Raw genomic sequence first — 22,811 nt, forward strand, 5'->3', positions numbered from 1 at the left:
ATATGGCCACCCTTAGTTTAATGCAATTAATATCTGCTTTAAAAATTATCTCATTGTTGGACCAATAAAATAAAGTCATATGGAAAAGGATTTGTGATTTTTTTAATGAGTTATTATCGACTTTTTATTTTATTGCCACATTTTGCATGTGAGGATTAAATATGTAACTATTGTTGTCCTTACATTATAACTTGACATTCAAATCGAGGGTAGAACATTATTTTATCAATAGAAGTTGCTATTACGTACTCAAAATTTCTGTACTCCATGGACACATTAATATCATATCCAAAAAAAAAAAAGAAAAAATCGTAAACAACAATCTAGATTTATATATGTATTATCAAGAATAGTAATAAATTTAAATGATTGAATGAGTTATATCTTATCTATTTAATATGGATTTAAAAATATAATTTAATCAATATCAGATGCTTTTAATTTATGGAGGCCCAAATAACAGGACCCATGTGCTTGTTCAGATAATTCATGTATCATCGTCTCATAGCAACGACTTTGATGGAGGTTTTCATATGGTGACGAATGACTAAAAGACACATGCGAGAAGAAAAAAAACACACAGCTATTAATCGTACATTGTTACAAAACTAAAAGAGAAATAGTTAAAAATACAACTATTTTTTGGCATGTGGTCAACATGATTAATTCCTTCTAGATTGATATTATTCATCATGTATCCTATAGCCAAAAGATTTTGGGGAAGTATACTTGTTATTGGCATCTCTCAGACACAAAGCGAGAGAGAGATTAATTCTTAGTGGAGAAGTGAATGATTGAATTATTGAGCACAAGCACATTTTTTCTGCATTTCACCAACTCTTTCTTTAGAGTCATTTTCAGGACTTGCTTTTTGTAAGATGAAAAATAAAACAAAGTCGCGCGTCTTATTTAACTGGAACGAGCCTTTAAAGTTTTTAAGTTGCCACACAAAAAGGTGTTGGTTCATTTTATTTATGAATGCAATTAATCAATTCACCCATATAATTGAATCCACCACTCTAGCGACTCTCACTCACTAACCCACTCAAAATCACTATCAATCAATCATTCAATTACAGTATTAATTTTTTAAAAAAGAGCGTAGGGCACTTAATTCATGAGCTAGAGAACCCCTAGCTAGCCTTGAATCATGGGTCCACGATGCATAGCGTAGAAAAATTATGGTGAGGGTGAGAGGAGGTCTAATCAAATCATGAAAAAGAAACACAGCATGAGTTAAGTGATAAGCATAATTTCCCATCAGATTATAACATGAAAATGCGGATGTATAATATTGAGGTGGTTTTATTTATTTGTGATATTTTTGCAATATTCGATGATCATCATCGGTGCCAAACAACATCATTTGACTGGTGTGCTTTTGTTAAATTCGATCACCTTACAATCTTGATTAATTTTATAAGATTCTTTCTTTCGATTCTTTTTCATCAAACCTGATTAATTAATGGACCCTCTTTTTATAAGTTATTCGTTTCGATCAATAACCATGCATTATCTTTGCGATTCACCAAAGATAATCTCTACATTAAATAAAGTTATCAAAAGATCTCCCGACAAAATATAAAGCATGAAACTAATCCTGCTGTTAACCTTGTCTTTAGAAGAAGAAGTTAAAGAGGTGCATTATTTTGCAGTTTTTTAAAATAATGCATGTTGACGTTCTATTATCTCTTCTATTATTTTTTTTTTTAAAAAAAAGTATTTATCTATAAAAAGATCTAAATTCACAAATTGATATAATTTTATATAATACGTTAGATCTATTTTATAATAAAAAAAACTTTATAATCTAATCCACCTCATAAAACTACGTTGAATTTACATTTGTGAGATTTGTTGCGGCTAAAGTATTTATAGTTTTTAAGATAAATGATAGCTGCAGTTTTGAGTGTGTAAACGCCGCTTGTAAAAAAGTGAATAAATATGAGATCTATATAAAAAAAATTAATTTTTTAATAATAGATCATAATCTTTTTCAAAACGATTATACGACACTTACGCATTTCAGGAATATATGCATGATTACTCGATTTTTAAATAAGTTTTAAAACAGTGATTCGATCTGCTGTAGGTATCTTATCACCATCATTAAGAAAGTGAAAAGAATGAAAATGGGGTCGCGGTTGTTTTCTTTGTGAAAAGCATCTGCCTTTGATAATGATTTTGCACCTTCTACAAGATGTTGACCCCACCAAATTTTGACATTATTAACCAACTCCATTGAATAATCGAGATTTCTGGTTTATGCATTTTCCCCCCACTCACATGGGATTTAGCATCCGGTTTATTATAAGTTGATTGTAATGATCCAATGAAATCATATATGTATATATGTTGATTTGATTACTGCTTTTTGAAAAACATATAGTTCATTGATATGAAATTTGAATTAGTTAGCAGATAAATTGTCATCTTCATTGAAATGATCGAAATCTAATTTGTGTGAAAAGAAGATGATAGAATAATTAACGCACATACACGCACACATATGCGCGTGTGTATATATAGATATATTAAAAAGTAAGAGTTATTGAATTATTGAATTATTAAAAAGTAACAGTCTCGTCTCATCTCTTTGCCCCATATTCTCTCTTCTTCTCCTTTTTCTTTAGAGAGCTCTCTCTCTCTCTCTCTCTCTCTCTCTCTCTCTCTCTCTCTCTCTCTCTCTCTCTCTCTCTCTCTCTCCCTGTGTGTTTTTGAAGCATCTTAGAGGGCATCGATGGACTCTAGCCCAGGCCACCCCCGACCCCACCACCACTGCAACACCAACACCAACAACAACACCCCTTTCTGGCGATGACACCGAGGGAATCCGAGCCACGATTTTCTCTCAGTAACCTCTCTCTTCTCCCTCAAGGCATGGCTCTCTGTTATAGTCAACGGTTTGAGAAGAAAGGTTGAGTCTTGGAGGTTTCAGGAAGGAACAAGACACTGAGACGATATGAGATTGTATCAAACAATTAGAGGCCTCAAATGAATCAGCAAATAAAAAAAAGGATGAAGATTTCAAAAATCTACAGAAAATTTTGTTTCCTCGAAAAAAATTAAAGAAAAAACCTCTATGCAGAGTACAGGTACTGGTTATAAAATTATGGGATCTAGTAGTTCAGGGGCTAAATATTTAAGGAAGAATCTATGCATGCATTCCTTGATTCCTACCAACGAAGAATGAAAAAAACAAAAAGGGTATAATAATAGAGAATCATAAAGGAAATGGGCAAGAGTCTCTCTGCTATCTAGCTGTGTAGCAGACCAAAACAGTACCACATTTTTGAAGCCGATTGAAATGTCATGCTTAACAGAACACTGTAAAAGCTACTCACTCTGAGCTCCTATTCGTCTCAATTATGTCCCCTGTTTACAGCTGCTGCTCCTGCACCATCTCCACCAACATATACTCTCTCTCTCTCTCTCTCTGATCCCTCTCTCCATAAAATCCCTCCTCTCCATCAAACTCGCAAGTACCAAAGCTAGCCATCCTACTCTTCATCCTCATCCTCTTGATCTTCTTCAACGTTCTTGTAAAAAAAAAAAGCAACCTTTCATAGCTATCCAGACACTGATCACAACCACCCAAAATGTCTTCCGACTCCGGAGAGCACCGTAGGCAAACCAAGGCAGCCCACATCCCCGGAGCCCCACCACCGGAACAAGAACAACTTCCGTGCCCGCGCTGTGACTCCACCAACACCAAGTTCTGTTACTACAACAACTACAACTTCTCTAAGCCCCGCCACTTCTGCAAGTCCTGCCGCCGCTACTGGACTCACGGCGGCACCCTCTGAGACATACCCGTTGGCGGCAGCTCCCGCAAGAAGACCAAGCGCTCTCGCACCGTCACGGCCTCCACCGCTACTTCCCAGGTAGACCAGTTACCAGCCTCCCCTTTCCTGCTGCCCCTCACGCCCAACCAGAGTTCGTCCATACATTTTGGGGGTGATGGGAAGGAACAAGACGAAATGACAAGAATCTGGTTTGAAGTCTTTTGGTAAAAAAGGTGATGTGAAGTGCAGTGGGATCGTAGCCGTTGGATCATGCACTGGACTTCATCGGCGAAGGAGAAGGAGAAGGAGGAGGAGAAGAAGAAGAGCTGCTCTTTTTCTTCTCGTCGCCCGAATCCAACGACGAGGAATCATGATGGCCGACACCGGGTATCTTCTCCGATATCTTCTCAATCAAAGACTCCTGCTTCGGCTCCTCGCGGTGATACTCATCAGCCATGGCTTTCTAATTCAACGAAACCCTACCTCGTTTTCAGATCTCCGCCACGGCCGATCCAAAAACCCTCACGCTGAATGTTTTGAAACCAATAGAAACTCTCGAGACTCGAGTCACTCTCTCTAAGCTCTGTGGAGGCTATATACGGTGAAGAAGAGGAACTGATAGAATTAATCTGGACCGTTAAAATGGCAAGAATTCGTAAAACTGTAGGATGGAAACCCAACAAAGATCAAGTTAGCTTAACATCAATGGGTGAGGAGGAGTTGAAAAGCAAAAGGACATGGAGTTGAAATTACCACGATTTTCAAGCCAATCGGAGTAATATTTTCCTTCTTCTGCAAACAAAAATCACAGATCATCAAATCTATAAACAAAATAATACATAGATTCTAAAACGGAGAGAGAGAGAGAGAGAGAGAGAGAGAGAGAGAGAGAGAGAGAGAGAGAGAGAGACGAATGAAAAACTATCACTGACACAACCTCACTAAAGACCAAAACATCCTTATATAAACGGATACAAAAGAAGAAAACAAAAAGTTAAAAAAGTAACTATACAATAAATACGGAAGAAAAAAACGGAATGTGTGAATTCACTACTTATTCTTGTAGAAACGAGATTGGCGCTTATTATTACAGAGAGATATGCCATATGAATGCATATTATATAAATAAGGTCTTTTTCAACATTAATTATATATATGTCATTTGAATGCATATTATATATATAAGGTCTTTTTCAACATTAATTATATATAGCTAGTGAATAGTCACGACCGGCAATATCAATAACTGAGTACCGTATTATATATGCGTCCACTCTCATGTGGTCCTCTAGATCTAGATCTCATGTTAGGGAAGGGTCCTCTCATTAATTATTCCGAAGAAAGAAAAAGGTAATGAAATTTGCCGGTTTCCATGGGAAGCGGCAACGGACACCAGATAAGTGCATGAATAATATTAATTTACAACCGCACATTACAGCACACCCACATACGTTCAAAGGATTTAGATATTTGTGTATAATTATTCCTAAGCCAACTTGACTTTGACGAGGATCAGTTTGATTAATATATATACATGCATGCAGCATGTTTCCATGAAATTAATAAGTTGAACTCGGGCGTGTTTGATAATTATTCTAGTAACTCTCTAGGACTCAAACTATATATATTTAGTATCTAATTAATAATTTATAGGTGTCGTCGTCATTCTTATAACCACACAAGTAGATATGAACTTCTCGATTATATATATATATTTGGTTTGAAATTTGTTCACCCAAATGAAATGATCACTTCTTTACATAATACGAGGCCAGAGGAAATCAATCAATATTGTTTTGCTCTTACCAGAAATAAACATTGACTTGATTGGTCTTAAACAAAAAGAAAAAAAGATTCATGATTTGATTGGTCTTGGCAGCTTCAATCAAATCGAGCAATTGATCGATTGTCATAAGGAGGCTGCTAGCTCCATCTTTCTGAACTTTCTCGTTGTAATCTACCTAGAAAAGAAAATCCTCGATGTCGTAGGCTAGGCATCTTCATACGGAATATAAATTAGAGGAATAAAACATGATTCCTATATTTTCGTCAAGTTGTAGCAAGCTTTTTGTTATATGCATGCTTGGTAATTCTTTATTATCTATTTTAAACAAAAGGAAAAAAAAAAAATGCATGGAGTTCATGAGGCCATGCATGCATGCAGCATCCGGAGAGCGCGCCATTGAATTGAAAGGGCTAGCTACTTAAACTTATCATGCATTTCAGCCTAACTTTGTCGGGTTTTCTGTTTTGGTCCTTTGCTTTGTCTCGTATTTATTTTTTTATACTTCCCACACGTTTACTTAATTAATATATGATTTATTATTTTTATCTTTTTATTTTAAAACATGCAAATTTAAAAGAACATATGATTTGATAAAAATAAGTGGTAAAAGGCTTATACCTAGAATTTCTGAAAGAATAATGCTAGGCATGTTGTTGAGAGCTACCTCTCCCAGATTTTTTTTTTTCTCTTTATGATTAAGAAATTTTTTTTTTAAATATTATTGTAAATTTTATATTTTTTTAATATTTAAAAATATTAAAAAATGATATTAAAAAAAAAAAAAAACAAAACCTAGCGGGAGCTCCCAGCCGGAGCCCCCAGCTAGCGGTGGCTATAGAAGGCCCCTTTCTGAAGAAGTCTTGCTGTTTCACTGCTGTGTTCTCAAAACCTAACCTGACGACATGCCTTTTCTCACTCCGCCCGTAGAACAAAAACAAAAAGGGATGAAAGGTAGCTTTAATGTGACGCCCCCAAATTTCGTTTGGGATCGGACGGACATTTGAAGTGTCGAGACATGCAACACAAGGTTACTTACCCCCGTTCATGACATATAAGATGCAATGTTCCTAACATGCATCTAACATTATGCAATATTCGCAGTGGATAATTTTTTTCTTTAACAATATTATGCACCAAATTGAAAATATCCCAAATACTTAAAACATACTTCATACATAAAGACCCATTGAATAGATCACAACACTAGTCCAAAATGGTTATGATCCAAAAAGTACTAAAGATGCAACTCCATTGTACAAGTAGTAATTTACGTTAACTACTATATTAACATTGACGTCGCACCGTCGCTAGTCAACTGTGTCTAGTTGATCAGCTCCTGATTCTCCTTCAGGTCCTGTAACAAGATCTACCATTCGGGGGGAATGGTAGTTGGGACTACCAAAGGGAGATTTGATTACAAATCTCAGTAAGTTAATAAAAAACTTCCACACAAGCTAATGATGCATGCATGACAGTAAAAGCATAAATGCATAATCAAATTCATAAGTAATTAAAGCATAACTTGGCATACAACATAGCATAATTGACATAACTTAAATTGAAACATGAACTGAACTTGACTTGACATGAACTTGATCTGAAACTTGACTTAACATGAAAAATACATACTCCACAGTTGTTGTGGCCCCATGTATTCTACGTGTAAATAGATACTCCACAGTTATTGTGGCCCCATATATTCTACACAAACTTGACTTAACATGAAAAATACATACTTCACAGTTGTTGTGGCCCCATGTATTCTACGGAAACTTATTCTTTAACTGCTTAAATACATACTCCACAGTTGTTGTGGCCCCATGTATTCTACGTGTCACAATTGCTGTGTCTCACGTAGTGTATGCGTTACAATTGCTGTGACCCCATACATAAATAATCAAGATGAAACGTGACTGGAATACGAAAGGACTGAAACCCTGACGTAACATAACGAGACTTGAACATAACTTGAAATACATGACTAACTTGAGATAGAAATATTTCGTAACATGGCATAACATATAATAGACAACATATTTAACATGACATACTTGCAACAGTGAATATTACATGACTTGACATACATGTAATAGATGGAATACTTAGCATGATGTACTTGGAATGTACAGCAATACATGACAGAATATATTATGTAACAGATAAAAACTGATGACAGAATAAATTCTGTATAACAAATAATTACGTGATGACTTGGCATGACATGACATATATTATAACACACATACATACACTGTAGTTCCTTTACTTAGCACACATACACAGTAGACTGCTAGTAAGTTAAAAGCTAACTTACTTCGATCTTCGCGTTTCTTATAAAGCTTCAAGTGCGATCACGAGGAACTGTAATTAGTGATTCTAAAAGTTAGAACTAAATCACTAATAATTTGAAATATGGAAAATACTAACTTAAAGAGTAAAATTTTCATTTTACTCTCTACATGTGGGAAAATGACCGTTTTACCCATAACTTAAGGATTTTGCATACTAACTCCAAAAGTTTCCAAAATTTACATTCCTCATGTAAATTTTGTCCTAAACTTAAATATCAACTCAGAAAAATTTAAAACAAAACACAACTATGAAGAACACACTATGGCCGAAACATCCATAGGCCATTTCCCTTGATTTTTGTTGCAATTCCTTCCAATTTCAAAACTCATGCTTAAACCAAAATTTTGCAACAAACATCTTCTAATCCTAAGTTCAAAACCATACTTAAAACATTCATTTAGAAAAAGCTAATAATTAACACCAAACTTTTTTTGTAAAAAGATCCAAGCACTTGAATCACAAGTTTTGACCTTAAATCAAAACATCTCCAAGAATTTCAAAAATCAAATCTTACTTCTAACATATTCATAATATCATCCTAACATCAACCATGCTTTAAATTATCAAACTAAAATCACCAAAATCACAAAATAACATTTGGAGTTTTTGGTTTTACACTTAGTCCAAAAACAGAAACTTTTTCCTCAACTAGTTTTGATAAATCTCTTGATCTATGACTTATAAATATATGATCTTCAAACCAAACCATCACATGGTTTAAAAAGATGTCCTAAAACATATATAAGCTTCTAATTCAAGATCACATGGTTAGAAATTAATCAAAACATAAATTTAGCCAAGAATATCCACACTTTGGCTTATTGGAATATCTCTTCGCATAAAATTTCATATCTTTGAAACTAACATCAAATATCTTCAAAATAATAATATAACATGTATATAAGATACTTAGGATCCTCCAATAAAATTATTAAAGTCATTAGAATAGGTTTAGACCACCAAAGAGTTAAACTTTCTCAAAACAGAAACTGTTTTTCTTCTTCCAGTTTCTAAGTTTCTAAATCTAAGAAAATCTTTCATCAAAACCTTTAATCATGCAAAAATCCTCAACCAATAGTCACATATACATGTTAACAATACTCCATAAAAATTTCAGACCAATATCTATCCATTAGCTTGGTCAAAAACTCCAAACTATAACATATTCTCCAGTTTATCTCCCAGAATGACCTTTCTATAGTTTACACAATATTTGACTGACCAAATGATCTTCAAATGGGGCAAATAAGATATCCATGTAAACTATACTAAAAAAGGAACAACTTATATGAAGGAGACTTTATGATAAAACACTTACAAAAGTTTCGAAATGGGTGTGCAAAAGACCTCCTAAAAGCTGTCTAAGAGAGAGTGTTTGATATTCTTTCAATGGAAAGTGTAAATGAAGATAATTTCATGGGGAGAGGTGGCTGGAGATACTTATGGATGAGATATGGAAGAGATGAGGCTGGAGTTGAGAGTTGAGTGTAGTTTTCTCCTACCCAAAATATCTATAAAAGATTATCTCATAATATTCTATCCAATAGTATCTACAAAAATCAACTTAAGATATTTTTATCTAATAATATATATAAAAATCAACTCAAAATATTTTTACCCAATAATATTCATGAAAATTACCTCAAGATATTTCTTTTTATTCAATAATATCTATAGTTTTGAACAGACGTTTTGTCCAAAAATATGAAAAAATATTATTGCGCCATAAGACTTTAAATAACCCTCCGAGTCTAATGGCACAAACCATAATACATTTTGACACTTCTAACTATCTCCAATAATCAAAAACACACTTCTGATACCATAGTAAATAATAACACTAACTATGTAGTTAGACAAAAACCTATACGATTAATGGATTCGTGAAAACTTATGGGGTTTTCACGAGATTCTTAAAGTTAATAGAAATTTCACAATTGAATTTCTAGCGGGCTGTTACATTTATCGTCTAATTTAACACTTAAGAAATAACATAACCATAATGATCATTAGAGTTGTCACATAATGATTGGTTTACTCGGCAACATTTTATTTATTTTCGAAACTATACAGGGAAGGCAATATTAAGAGCACAAATAAAAGTTATTTTCTTGGGTCTCTAAAACAAAACTTTGAATTGATGGGTGGTACTGACAGATCTCCATGCGATAAGTTTTCTTTCAGCTGCTCTGATCAAATCAAGCAATGGATAGATACAATTGTCATGAGGCTCCCATGCACTGTCTCGTTGTAATCTACTATAAAAGAAAATCCTCGATGCATGCATGCATGGTGCATGGAGGCATGCATCGTACGTATATACGGAAGGTAAAGAAAAACGATTCTTATGTTTTCGTCGGGTTGTAGCTAGCAAGCTGTATTGCTTAAAATGATCTGTACTATCTTTTCGAAAGAAACAAAAAACACACACACAAGCACGTATGGAGCCCGGCAGGCCATATAGCATCAGGACCGCAAATTGAAATGAAAACTGGGGACGAGTCAAGCATATCTTGCTGCTGAGCTTACTTTGTCCTGTTATACATCTGGTTTCGTCCTTTAATTTGCCCTCTCTCTCTCTCTCTCTCTCTCTCTCTCTCTCTCTCTCTCTCATTATTATTATTATTATTTTATGGGGTACTCTAATTTACTATTGAGCAAAAAGTATCGAATTCTTTTTTATTTTTTAAACAAGTATCGAATTCTTTTGGTACAACAGAAAGATCAATAACTACTTCTGTTCTGGTAATCATATAACTTCCAGTTGATCTCCACAGTGTCTTATTTTGAACAATGTACTCCACTCGTCGTACTAAACCTGTCGTATGTGGCTTTAAAGGACGATTCTAAACTGTATCAAATTATGTAAAAAACACGATCGAGGAGACTGACCATTGCCTTTTCTTAGTCCGGAAAAAGTAAATAATTAAAGAGGAAAAAAAGAGCTCTTCTTTTCTTCTGATTATAGCTTTCGCTTTGTCTAACCTGAATTAAGGCAAGCACAAATCAGATTACACCCTCTCTTGATTTCCCAAGTTTGAAGATACATACACACACACACATATATATATTTATATAAGATCAAGCTTCTTTATTTAAACCTGATTGCAGTACTTTCGGGTTTGATAATATTTGGGCATTAATTAGATTACACCGTCATGCCTATCAAACCAAGCACAATTTCCATTCTTTTCCCATAATTAGCTAGATAAACTAAGTACTCGGTCTAGAGTTTAGGTCTAGAGTTTAATAAACTGGTTATGCTAGCTATGTATTGAACCAGACCATTTGAGTATAGAGCGGAATAAGTACACTCCATATTTGATAATAAGAGCAAACATATTTGGTTGTGGTTGCAGCCGTACGTCAAATAACACTTTTCCTGTCCATCACGAGAAAGGTTCTTTTACTGATAAGATGTATAATAATCAGATTAGGCCCTTTTGGGACACACAGCTTTAAAATTGAGTTCTTCTGTAATAGCTAATATAAGACTAATTAAGTTCACTAAAAAATAAATGGATTTTTGTGATTAAAATTCTGTGATTAAAATGATTATTTTTGAAATTTTTTTATTAGAAATGATATTTTTATTCACAAAATTTTGATCATAAAAATTCGTTTCTCTTATAGTGATTCTACCTGGTTAACATTAATTCCATGTCGGGACTGAGAAAAGAAAATCCATGTGAGACTTGATACTCGTACATGAAATCTCCTTTTAAACTCAACCTAACTAGATAGCTACCAACTTGATTGTGAAGGCGTTGCAATGATGCTAAGTCTCAAATTGGTTTCGTAGGTACGTACGTACTAGATTAAATAAAGTCTTATAACTTAATATGCGAGTCTAACGGGCTGGCACTACAACAAAAAATATTTTTTGGGACGAAAATTTTCGTCCCAAAATATATAGATTTCGTTCCGAAAGATTTTTTGGGACAAAAAAATTTTGTCTCAAGGTCGTCCCAACATCACTGTCCCAGAAGATATATTGGGACGAAAATCACAATTTCGTCCCAAAATATATCTTTTGGAACGATTTTGAAATTGACCGTTCGATACCGTTCGAACGATGGATGTTTTTGTCACGGTTTAAATTCGTTCTAGAATAGCGTTCGAATACTTCTCATATAACGTTCGAACGTTAACGTCTCTTTTGAACGGTTATCAAGATACGTTCAAACGCTAAGTAGAAATACGTTCGAAGGTTAAATGAGACGATCGAACGGTATAAGAGTTCGAACGGTGATGATCAACGTTCGAACGATATGGTAATGTCATGCGTTTGAACGGTTTTTTGAGAATCTGGTATCGTTCGAACGGTTTGCGCATTGTTGTTTGAACGGTACATTATCGTTTGAACGGCATGCCTATTAATGTTCGAACGTGACTCGGTCGTTCGAATGGATATTATTTTTATTAAAACCAATAATTATAAAAAAATTAAATAGACATCCATATTATTTGAAAAACATAAATTAGGAACTGTTTAATTACTCACAAAAGTTTTATAATAAGTGCGAAGAAATAAATAACCATAAAACTAGCATTGTTCATACATAATTAGATAATGTCATAAGCTAGACGTAAAAAACCATCAGTTAGTTGGAGGCCTGTACTGTTGCATAAGCTGTTGCATTTGGAGTTGCATATCTCTCCTGAACTGTGCTTGTTCTTCTTCATGTTGTTTGAGGCGCATCTCCATGTCTCCTTGTCTCGCCAATTGAGCCTCTAACTCTTGTTGTTTTGCAACCAATTCTTCAATTCTACGATTCGCATTCTCTTGAGCTATAGAGGCAGACCCGGAAGAAGAGGAAGAGGGAGAAGGTTTTACACAGCAACCCAAACCCCTCAAATATCCTGAACGTTCACCTAGAACTTGTGTAAAAATCTCAACATCTGTATTTGAGGAATTTTGATCTGACGCAGATTCAGCACGCAGGGCAACCATTTTATCCTACACATAAGATAAAGAGTTAATATCATCATAAATATTCAAATATATTTATTTAAAACAAATTATAATACTTACATAATTTTCACGGGCATCAGGATGACTCCACTCTCCATTACGATTAGTATGTGATGCAGCATATAATTTTGTCAGATCATAATTGGCATCTGAATCTTGCTATAATAAAGATTTGTTAAGATATAAAGTCATTATGATTGATATATTCAGTTAACTATATACAAATGAAAGAATAGCAATACTAATTTTTTAGAGAGGCGGTGGAAAGATCTTGAGTCTGCATGATGAGTAATCTTCAATTTTGATCTATTTGTTTTGTTTATAGAACTTCGCTCCTACATAAGAATTGAAAATATTAGAAAGCGAAATTAAAAATAGGACTAAAATAATTAAATTAATTATACCTTATATGATGGATCCTCAAACATGTCACAAAGTTTTTCCCAATCAGAAGGTTGCACATCTTGAAAAGGATGTTGGCGTGCTTCTTCACTATTCTCAAACTTATTATAATGCTCATGACACCTCGCCTTATACTTGCGGAAAGCATTACTCATAAGCTCTTCCACAGTTTTACGCTCCTCTCTCCGACCAAAATTTAATTCGAAATCATCCTTACAGAAAAAAGTTTGGATAAAAATATTATCATTTATAATATTCTAACTTTAAAGTAAAATAAAATTATAAGTCCAATTAAATTTCATTTATTAAACATTACCAAACAACGCTTCTTGATAAGGTCCTTAACATCTTGGGGGACTTTCTTCCATGAACTTGTTGCCAAAGGTGCATAAGTTCGTGTAAGAGCACCCACATGCGATGCAAGCCAAGCTGCTGGTTGTCCTTCGCCTCCGGTATGTTCATCAAGAATGTTAACTTTGATCTTACCCACCTTACGATATTTTTCCAACGTCACGCCTCTCGTAGTGCCTCGACCTTGACGAGATTGTACTGTGAAGTCATCATGATATATAACATTATAATCAATTTTCTATTATAATCTTAATTAATAACTTTTATGACTATTAGAATTTTACCTTGTTCTGTAGAGTCAATCTCTAATGGTGAGTCTGAAGGAGAGCTAGGAACAGGTGGAGATGGGTTGCGCACTTCCTTTCTCTTCGGAGGCATAATTTCAAAAGACTGATACAATATTCATTAAGTAAAATAGTGGTCATCATCACGTAATGTGAAAATATAATTCGTCAATCACTATCTGTATCAGTATCATTTGACAATTCAGTCTCATCTTCTGTAGATACTTCAGATGAATCAACACTTTGCTCAAGTGTCGCATCAACAATTTCAGCCTCAATATCTTCTCTATTCAATGGAATCATCTCATACTGGCTCAAATCTACAAACAAATTAAAGACGGGCTGACTCTCTTGGTATGCTTCTTGAGTAGAGGCATCATCTTCTTCTTCATCTCACCCTTCTGCCTGAGGGATAACATCATATATATTTCTTGGAGCATATTTTTGTACTACTCGCCATTGAGTTCCCAACTTCGGGTCATCTAAGTAGAATACTTGAGATGCTTGAGAAGCTAAAATAAATGGATCATCCTCGTACCATTTTCTTGATGTATTAATACTCAAGAAATATTCATCATCACGGACTCCAGTTCGAGGATTGCTTAAATCCCACCAATCACACTTAAACAGATACACTGCAAGCTCCCCCAAATATTTCATTTCAATTATATCAACAATCACTCCATAGAAATCAATATTTTCTCCATCATGACTTCCCTCAACTAGTACACCACTATTTTGTGTTTTCCTATAATGATCTCGATCTATTGTGTGATACCTACTACCACGAGAAATACATGCAGAATATCTTGTAGCCCGTCTCGATGGTCCACGCGCTAATGCATACAATTCATCTGATATATCGTTTGGATTATTGGCATGCATTTGTACAACCTACATATTAAGTAAAACGTCTATTATATCAATAAAAAAAACAATCAATATTTTCTATTTGTATTAAATGAAGTGTCGCATATGTAATGTCATTACCCGTTGTTCAAACCATCTCGGAAACTCCTCTTCATGTTTCCGGTCTATATCATTTACTCCTAGTTCCTTGAGCATGTTAATATGATCACTGAAATTGATGATTACCATATGTATTTTATATTATTAGAATTTTGCGAAAGTAAATGAGCGAATACTAAATTAAGAAAAGATTAATACTTACTTCAAGTAAATCTCTATTTCAGGGCAATTGTTCAGCACGTACCACTGAGCTTTCTCAAACTCTCTTCCACATAAGTCATAACCACGCACTGCACCAAGTGGACGTACTTGTTGGGAAAACACGGAAAACACATTTCGTTGTCTTGCTCTGTCAACGTCAAAGTTTCTTTCTGACCGATCAAACCTAGTGTCAACTCCGTGGAAATATTTGGAACAGAATGTATGCCACTCATCATCAATATATGCTTCTGCAATTGATCCTTCTGGGCGAGCTTTATTACCAACTGTTCGTTTCAACTTCCCAAGAAATCGTTCAATGGGATACATCCATCTATACTGAACTGGTCTTGCAAGTCGAGCCTCACGTGGCAAATGGACGGCCAGGTGAACCATGACATCGAAAAATGACGGTGGGTAAATACTTTCTAGCTTACACAATATGATGAGAATTTCCCGTTCCATTCGATCCAAAGCTTCTACATTTAATGTCTGTGCACATAAGTCTTTGAAAAATAAACCCAACTCAGTCAAAGCCACGCGCACGTCTTTAGTCAAGTACCCACGTATACCAATAGGCAAGATACGCTGTAAAAGGACATGACAATCATGACTTTTTAACCCAGTTATTTTCCAGTCATTTGTTCGCACACACCTTGTCAAATTCGAGGCATAACCATCCGGTAATTTAATTTTCATTATCCACTCACAAAAAGTAGCCCTTTCATTCCTTGACAATGTATACCACCCAATCGGCATGTAAACGGACGAACCATTTATTTGCAACTGCATTTCCGGTCTTATTCCCAACCGCTTCAAATCCTTCCTTGAGTTTAATGTATCCTTCGTTTTTCCTTCGATTGACATCAATGTTCCCAATACGGATTCACATATATTTTTTTCAATATGCATAACATCAAGATTGTGCCGTAATTTTAACTTTGACCAGTATGGAAGATCAAAAAATATACTCTTCTTAGTCCAATTTAACTCAAATGTAGCTCGTTTTCTCTTTCGTTGTTTTTTACCAAATTCATTACAACCAACATCTACAAATTGTGCAAGTAAATCTTCACCAGACAAATATGGTGGAGGTTGGCCCCATTCAACAGTACCATCAAACATTTGTGAATTTCCCCGCCATTTATGATCACCAGGTAGAAATCGACGATGACCCATGAAACATAATTTTCTCCCATAAGTGAGCCATTCAGATTTAGTATGTTTGTTACAAGTTGGACATGCCATTTTCCCCTTAGTACTCCAACCTGACAAGTTTCCATATGCTGGAAAATCATTTATTGTCCATAAAACGGCAGCATGCATCTTGAACGACTTGCCTGTTGATGAATCAAATGTGACAACCCCATTCTCCCACAAATCTTTCAATTCTGCAATCAATGGCTGTAAGTGTATGTCTATATCATTTCCCGGCGATCTCGGACCTGGAATGAGCAAACTCATCATGAAATATGGATCTTTCATACACTTCCACGGTGGTAGATTATACAGCATAAGTACGATTGGCCAAGTACTGTGACTAGTACTCATGTTCCCAAACGGATTAAATCCATCTGTTGCCACCCCAAGTCTCACATTACGTGGTTCTTCTGCAAACCATGTATGCTCCTTATCAAATTCCTTCCACACCTGAGAGTCAGCAGGATGTGATAAAATATCATCGTTTCTAACTCTGGCTGATGAGTGCCATATCATGTCTGCAGCTGTTGCACGTGACATATATAATCGTTGTAATCTAGGTGTCAATGGAAAGTGGCGTACTACCTTTTGCGGCACATTTTGTTTGTCAGATGTCCATCTTGACTCGTGGCATATGGGACATTCGTTCAACTGCTCATTCTCTTGCCAAAATAATATGCAGTCATTCTTACATGCATATATTACGTTGTAATCAAATCCAAGTCCTCGTTTCAATTTTTTTGCTTCATAGAAGTTACGAGGAAATGTATTATCTGATGGCAGTGCCTCCTTAAACAACTCGAGTAACATATTGACAGCCTTAATTGATAATCGGCACATTGATTTTATGTGTAGCAGTCTTACGGTAAATGACAACTTACTGTGTCTTCTGCATCCTGGATATAGCTCACGTTGTGACTCATTCCACAATCGTGCAAAAGTATTATGACCCCCATCATTTGAACTTGATGTGTCCGTGCCACCTTCATTCATAAACATTCCCGCACCGATGTCACCTAACATTTCTTCCATATCCTCATCATACTCATCTCCAACAACATCTGGTTGTACATCTTCATCGATAGCTTCTTCTTCATGTGGAGCATCGAATGAAGTTGGATATGGTTCCCCGTGTAAGACCCAATCAGTATAACCCTTGTCAATACCTTTTACAAACAGATGCTCTCTCACCAAGTCTATCTTATGAGAGCGCAAATTCCTACATTCTTTACATGGGCATCTAATACGTCCATCACTATCACATGTACCCAATGCAAACTCTAAGAATTTCTTAACACCTTCAGCATATACGTTGTAATTCTGACCCAAACGATCGCTAACTCGCATCCAACTCTTATCCATGCTGACTATCTTCATTATAAACAATCACGTGTGCATCAACAAACAAGCAAGCGCAAATTCAATCAAGGAGTATGCCACCTTACACCGGGTAGTTGGTCCTATCCCATTCGGAATTGTAAGATCATAGTCGCAAACCTATCCTCTATAATCTGTCACGCCCAACAAAATTTCGGCAGCATCTCCCCATAGTTCTCCAAATATGCTCATCTGGTTGTGTGCACCGACTTATCCATCGTCGATACAACATCACCGAAACTGCATATCCGGAGAACAAGGGATAAATCTGCCAAAATCTTAATGCTGGACGTATAACAGATATAGATCGATAGTTTGCGAGAATGATCTTACAATTCCAAACTGTCCACTCTGGACAATTCAAGAGTTATCAATCTTTCAATTAAGGTGGATTGATAACTCTCGAACGGGTCTAAGGCTAATATTGATGAACAAGCAATATAAGATATACCAATATTTAACATGTATCAAACAAATAATTCAACATCATAAATAATTAAGTTTTGTAACAAATCTTAGATGATTTGTAATTTAATTCATTCTGATTTGATTATTTGAATCTTTTAAGTATTTAAGTATTATTAAATGTAGATTATAATTAATTAATTTTTAATTACACTCCTGCATTTAAAATGATAATTATTTTAACACTGCCCAAGAAATCGTTCAAACGGTGCTCGTCACCGTTCGATCTAATATATTAAGTTCGAACGAAACACGAATACCGTTCGAACCATTCGGAATACCGTTCGAACGGTACACGAATACCGTTCGAACGAATTACTTCCAGAAATCACTCATCTTCAACCTCCGAAAATCCCAAAATTTATAGTCCATATTACATCAAAAGATAGCAAACTATATGACGAACTCATGTAAGCAAACGAAAACACTTATATAAAAATTAAAATGAGGTCAAATTTAAGGAGAATACTTGATTTGGAGAGATAAAGCGGAAAATCCACCAAACGGTAAAAACTCTTCACCAAACGGTAAAAACAACCTCTTAATCCGAAAATATAAGAGATTGATAGGAGTTAGTAATATTTGAGGGCTATATTAAAGAATAATGGCGTTGGTTGGAACAAAATGAGCGTGGGAGTGATGCTCGGTCGACTGGAACGAGTGCGAGATTGTGAGGTTCTGTCGTGTAAATGTAGAACAAAAATGTTCGAACGGTGTTTAATGAACGTTCGAACGTCAAATCGACTAGTGGGAAAAATTTCCCCCGCTAATTTAACGTTCGAACGTGAAAATTGGCGTTCGAACGTTTTTGTTAAACGTTGGAACGGTTATATTAGACCGTTCAAACGTCAAATCGATTAGCGGGAAACATTTCCCCCCCTAATTTAACGTTCGAACGTTAATATATACGTTCGAACGTATTATTAAACGTTTGAACGCCAATAGTAAACCGTTCAAACGTTTAAGTTATATTGTTGCATAAAGTATTTTTTTTGCACTATACCTTTAAATATAATAATTTCTAAATGTACTATAGTTTAGAGCCATAGTAATATAACTATATAATATATAATCAAACATATATTATATAGTTTAGTAACATATATAGTATAAAATATCATATTACATCTAATATTATAGTCAAGTACTACATATATTAACCTATTATATATAACATATATATGGTATCATAGCATAGGGTTATATGTATCACATGCATATATATATAATGTTTATTTCTATAATATTAATAGTAGATATTTAATAATAGAATATCTACTATTAATATATATAGTGTCATCTATACTAGTATATATATGTGATACTAGTTAATATCACATATAATATATATGTTATATAAATACATGAACATAGCTTCATGTATATAGTAGTCTATATTATATTAATTATACTATATAATATAACTTATACTATATACTATATAATATTCAATAGTATAATATATTTTAGTACTAAATATAATATAATATATACTATATATATAAAAAATTATATATATAATACATAGTGTTTAATAATATATAAGTGCATTAAATATATTGCATTTAATATATTTAACAATTAAAATATATTATAATTGAATTAATTATTATATTTAATATAATTAATACCGAATATTACATTTAAATATTATTTATTATCATGAAAACCGATTAATTAGGGATGGATATTAATATTCAGTTAATGCGTTCGAACGGTATAACTTACCGTTCGAACGGCACTGCATATATAAGCCCATCCCGACGTCATTTTCACGCATTTCCTCCGTTCTAAGCCTCCAAACCGTCGATCTCCGCCGTTGAACGCCGTCTTCGCCGCTGTCAACAGTGCCCACTCGAAGCCCCTACCTCTAACAACCGGTATTTTTCATTTTTAAAGCATTTTACCGTTTAGATTTAGGTTTTTGATAGATTAATTGTTTAAGTTAGGGTAAACCGATTTATACATCAAAATAATCGGTAGATTTGCATAAATCCATGTTAGGAACGTTTATTTAGGTTTCTATTGCATTTATTTTGGTGTAAAATCCAGGGAATCGAAGGATTCCATGGATTTCAATGGCTGAGTCGACTCGACCTGGAATCCCGATCGACACAAATATCGTTCGAACGCTATGCGTAGCGTTCGAACGATATAACTTAACGGTCGAACGGTTTGTCTGAAACCGTTCGACCGTTACAGTAAACGTTCGAACGATTTAGCTTAACGGTCGAACGGTTTGTCTTTAACCGTTCGACCGTTACAGTAAACGTTCGAACGGTAATTAATATTATATTTATATTATTAATATTGATATTGAGAAATATATTTATTGTTGATAATGTTGTTCAGAATATCAAATATTATTAAATTGCTGTTTGTTTCAAACTACTGTAAATTGTTCTTTATTGTATTTTTCTTGTTAATGTTATATATCTAGTTTGTAATTATAAATTTCAGGTTGATTATAATGTCTACTTCTAGACCGGCACGTAAGCGACGCAATCTTGGTGAGAGTAGTAGTGGTCCAGTTCGGGAGAGGACAGTTTCACTGGAGCAACCAGTGAAGATTTCTGATTTCCAGAGTCTTCTCTGGGAGGGTCATTCATTGCCCTCAATATTCAGTGATCGTGGTTGGGGACCTATCTTGGATGAACGGGAGGAAGCATGGGAGCCAGTCTCCTACATTGACATTGTTGCTGAGTTCTATAGAGAACTCGGCAGTGCCAGCGCAGATGATTCTGGGGCCTACAGTATCACTGTCCGAGGAGTACCCGTTGTATTTTCACAAGATGGACTTGCTGAGCATCTCGGTATTCCTAGGCTGCCAGATGCATATCCGAATGTGGTGCCTAGAGAGACTGATCCTTCAGTTGAGGCGGAGACAGCTGAGGAGGAGGCATCAGTTTATACTGATGAGGTCGATACCCTTGCTGATCACGAGGTGAGGGATTTGGTTGTCGGTCCAGATGCTCCACCGTATGACGGGACGAAGAGCATCAAACAGGCAGATTTATCTTCTTTCTTTAAGATATTAAATTTGATAATTGCCAATAACATTGACCCTCGGCAGCACAAGACAGAAGTTGGCATTGATCGGACGAAATTTATGATACGGGTCGCTCGTGGCATTCCTATCGACTTGGTGGGGTATATATTCGATAGGATTCGATCAGAATCTCGGTACATTTCGATGGATATACTACCATTCGGAGTCCTGATCACCCGATATCTACTATGTGCTGGTGTTGTGCCAGATGTTGCTGAGCGTAAACGGGAGCCGATGGGATCGATAAACAGCACCACCCTCTCACGCAGCACGGGACACTTGAGACTGCGTTTTCGTGCACATGTTCCAGAACCAGTTGATCCTCACGGAGATGCACAGCCGGGAGATCATGGAGTCTCAGCTGCAGCTGCAGAGACATCTACACGGGCCGAGGCATCAGTCCACAGTGTTACTCATGAGGAGATGGCTGACATAGTGCGTGCAGCAATCAGCGAGCAGACATCAGCAGTGATCGATGCAGTGCGTATGGAGATCCATTCTGCTGTGTCTGAGCTTCGTACAGAGTTTGCTGCCATGTCTGCGACTCAGGTCACCATCAGTACTCGACTGACACAAATAGAGGAACGTATAGCTGCAGTCGAGGAAGTGTGCAAAGACTTGGGGTCTTAATTACTTTATGATAAATTTTATTTATTTATTTCCTGTTTTTTGTATGGACAATATTTTGTGTTTTGTAAATTCAGTATTTAAGTTATATGAAATAGTATTGTTTTATATTTTCTAAACTAATTCTTAATTTAGATTATTCATATTATTTAATTAACCAATTTTTTATAATTACTAGTTAATCTAAATATAATTTGGCAAAAAACTTAAAAAATTAAAACTCTGTCACCGTTCGACCGATTAAAATAACGTTTGAACGGTGAATATGCATCATTCGAACGGTTAATATTAACCGTTCGAACGGTTTATCTATTTCCCTCCAAAATATTTTTGCCTATCGCGCCAATATTACGTTCAAACGGTAAAAATTAAACGTTCGAAGGGTTAATCATTAACGGTCGAACGGTTAACTTATTTGGGACAAAAATTTTCATCCCTAAGAATACCGTTCGAACGCGTTCGAACAGTTTGGCATAACCGTCGTCATTTTGGAATGAAATTCAAATTTCGTTCCAAAATCCCACTTTTTGGGACGATTTCCATTTCGTCCCAAAGTAATTTCGTCCAAAAAAATATTTTTTGTTGTAGTGTGGGTTGGCAATTGGGATGGGATACAAGATTTTTATATCATCATTATAATTTTTTAAAATTTTTACATAAAATATAATAAATAAATTATTTTTATTTTAAATTTCAATTCAAATTTTTTAAATTTTAAAATAATAATTATATTAAAAAATAATATTTTAAACTTTCATCTAAAATAAAAAATTCTTATTTCACTATATCCAAACCTACTAGATGCTCTTTAGAGTATAGCATAAATGTGGTTATGAGTCCATTTTTCACCAAACTCTAATAGTGATGTTGACTACTTAATTATTTCCTTTTGGGATATAGTATAGTTGTTGACTAGGTTTTCTTTAGTGCTGACACCCATATATCTATATTACATGTTTCTTCTTTTCTTTTCTTGATCTCCATTGCAGAC

The sequence above is a fragment of the Carya illinoinensis genome, chromosome 1, assembly GCF_018687715.1.
Source record: "Carya illinoinensis cultivar Pawnee chromosome 1, C.illinoinensisPawnee_v1, whole genome shotgun sequence".
Lineage (NCBI taxonomy): Eukaryota > Viridiplantae > Streptophyta > Magnoliopsida > Fagales > Juglandaceae > Carya > Carya illinoinensis.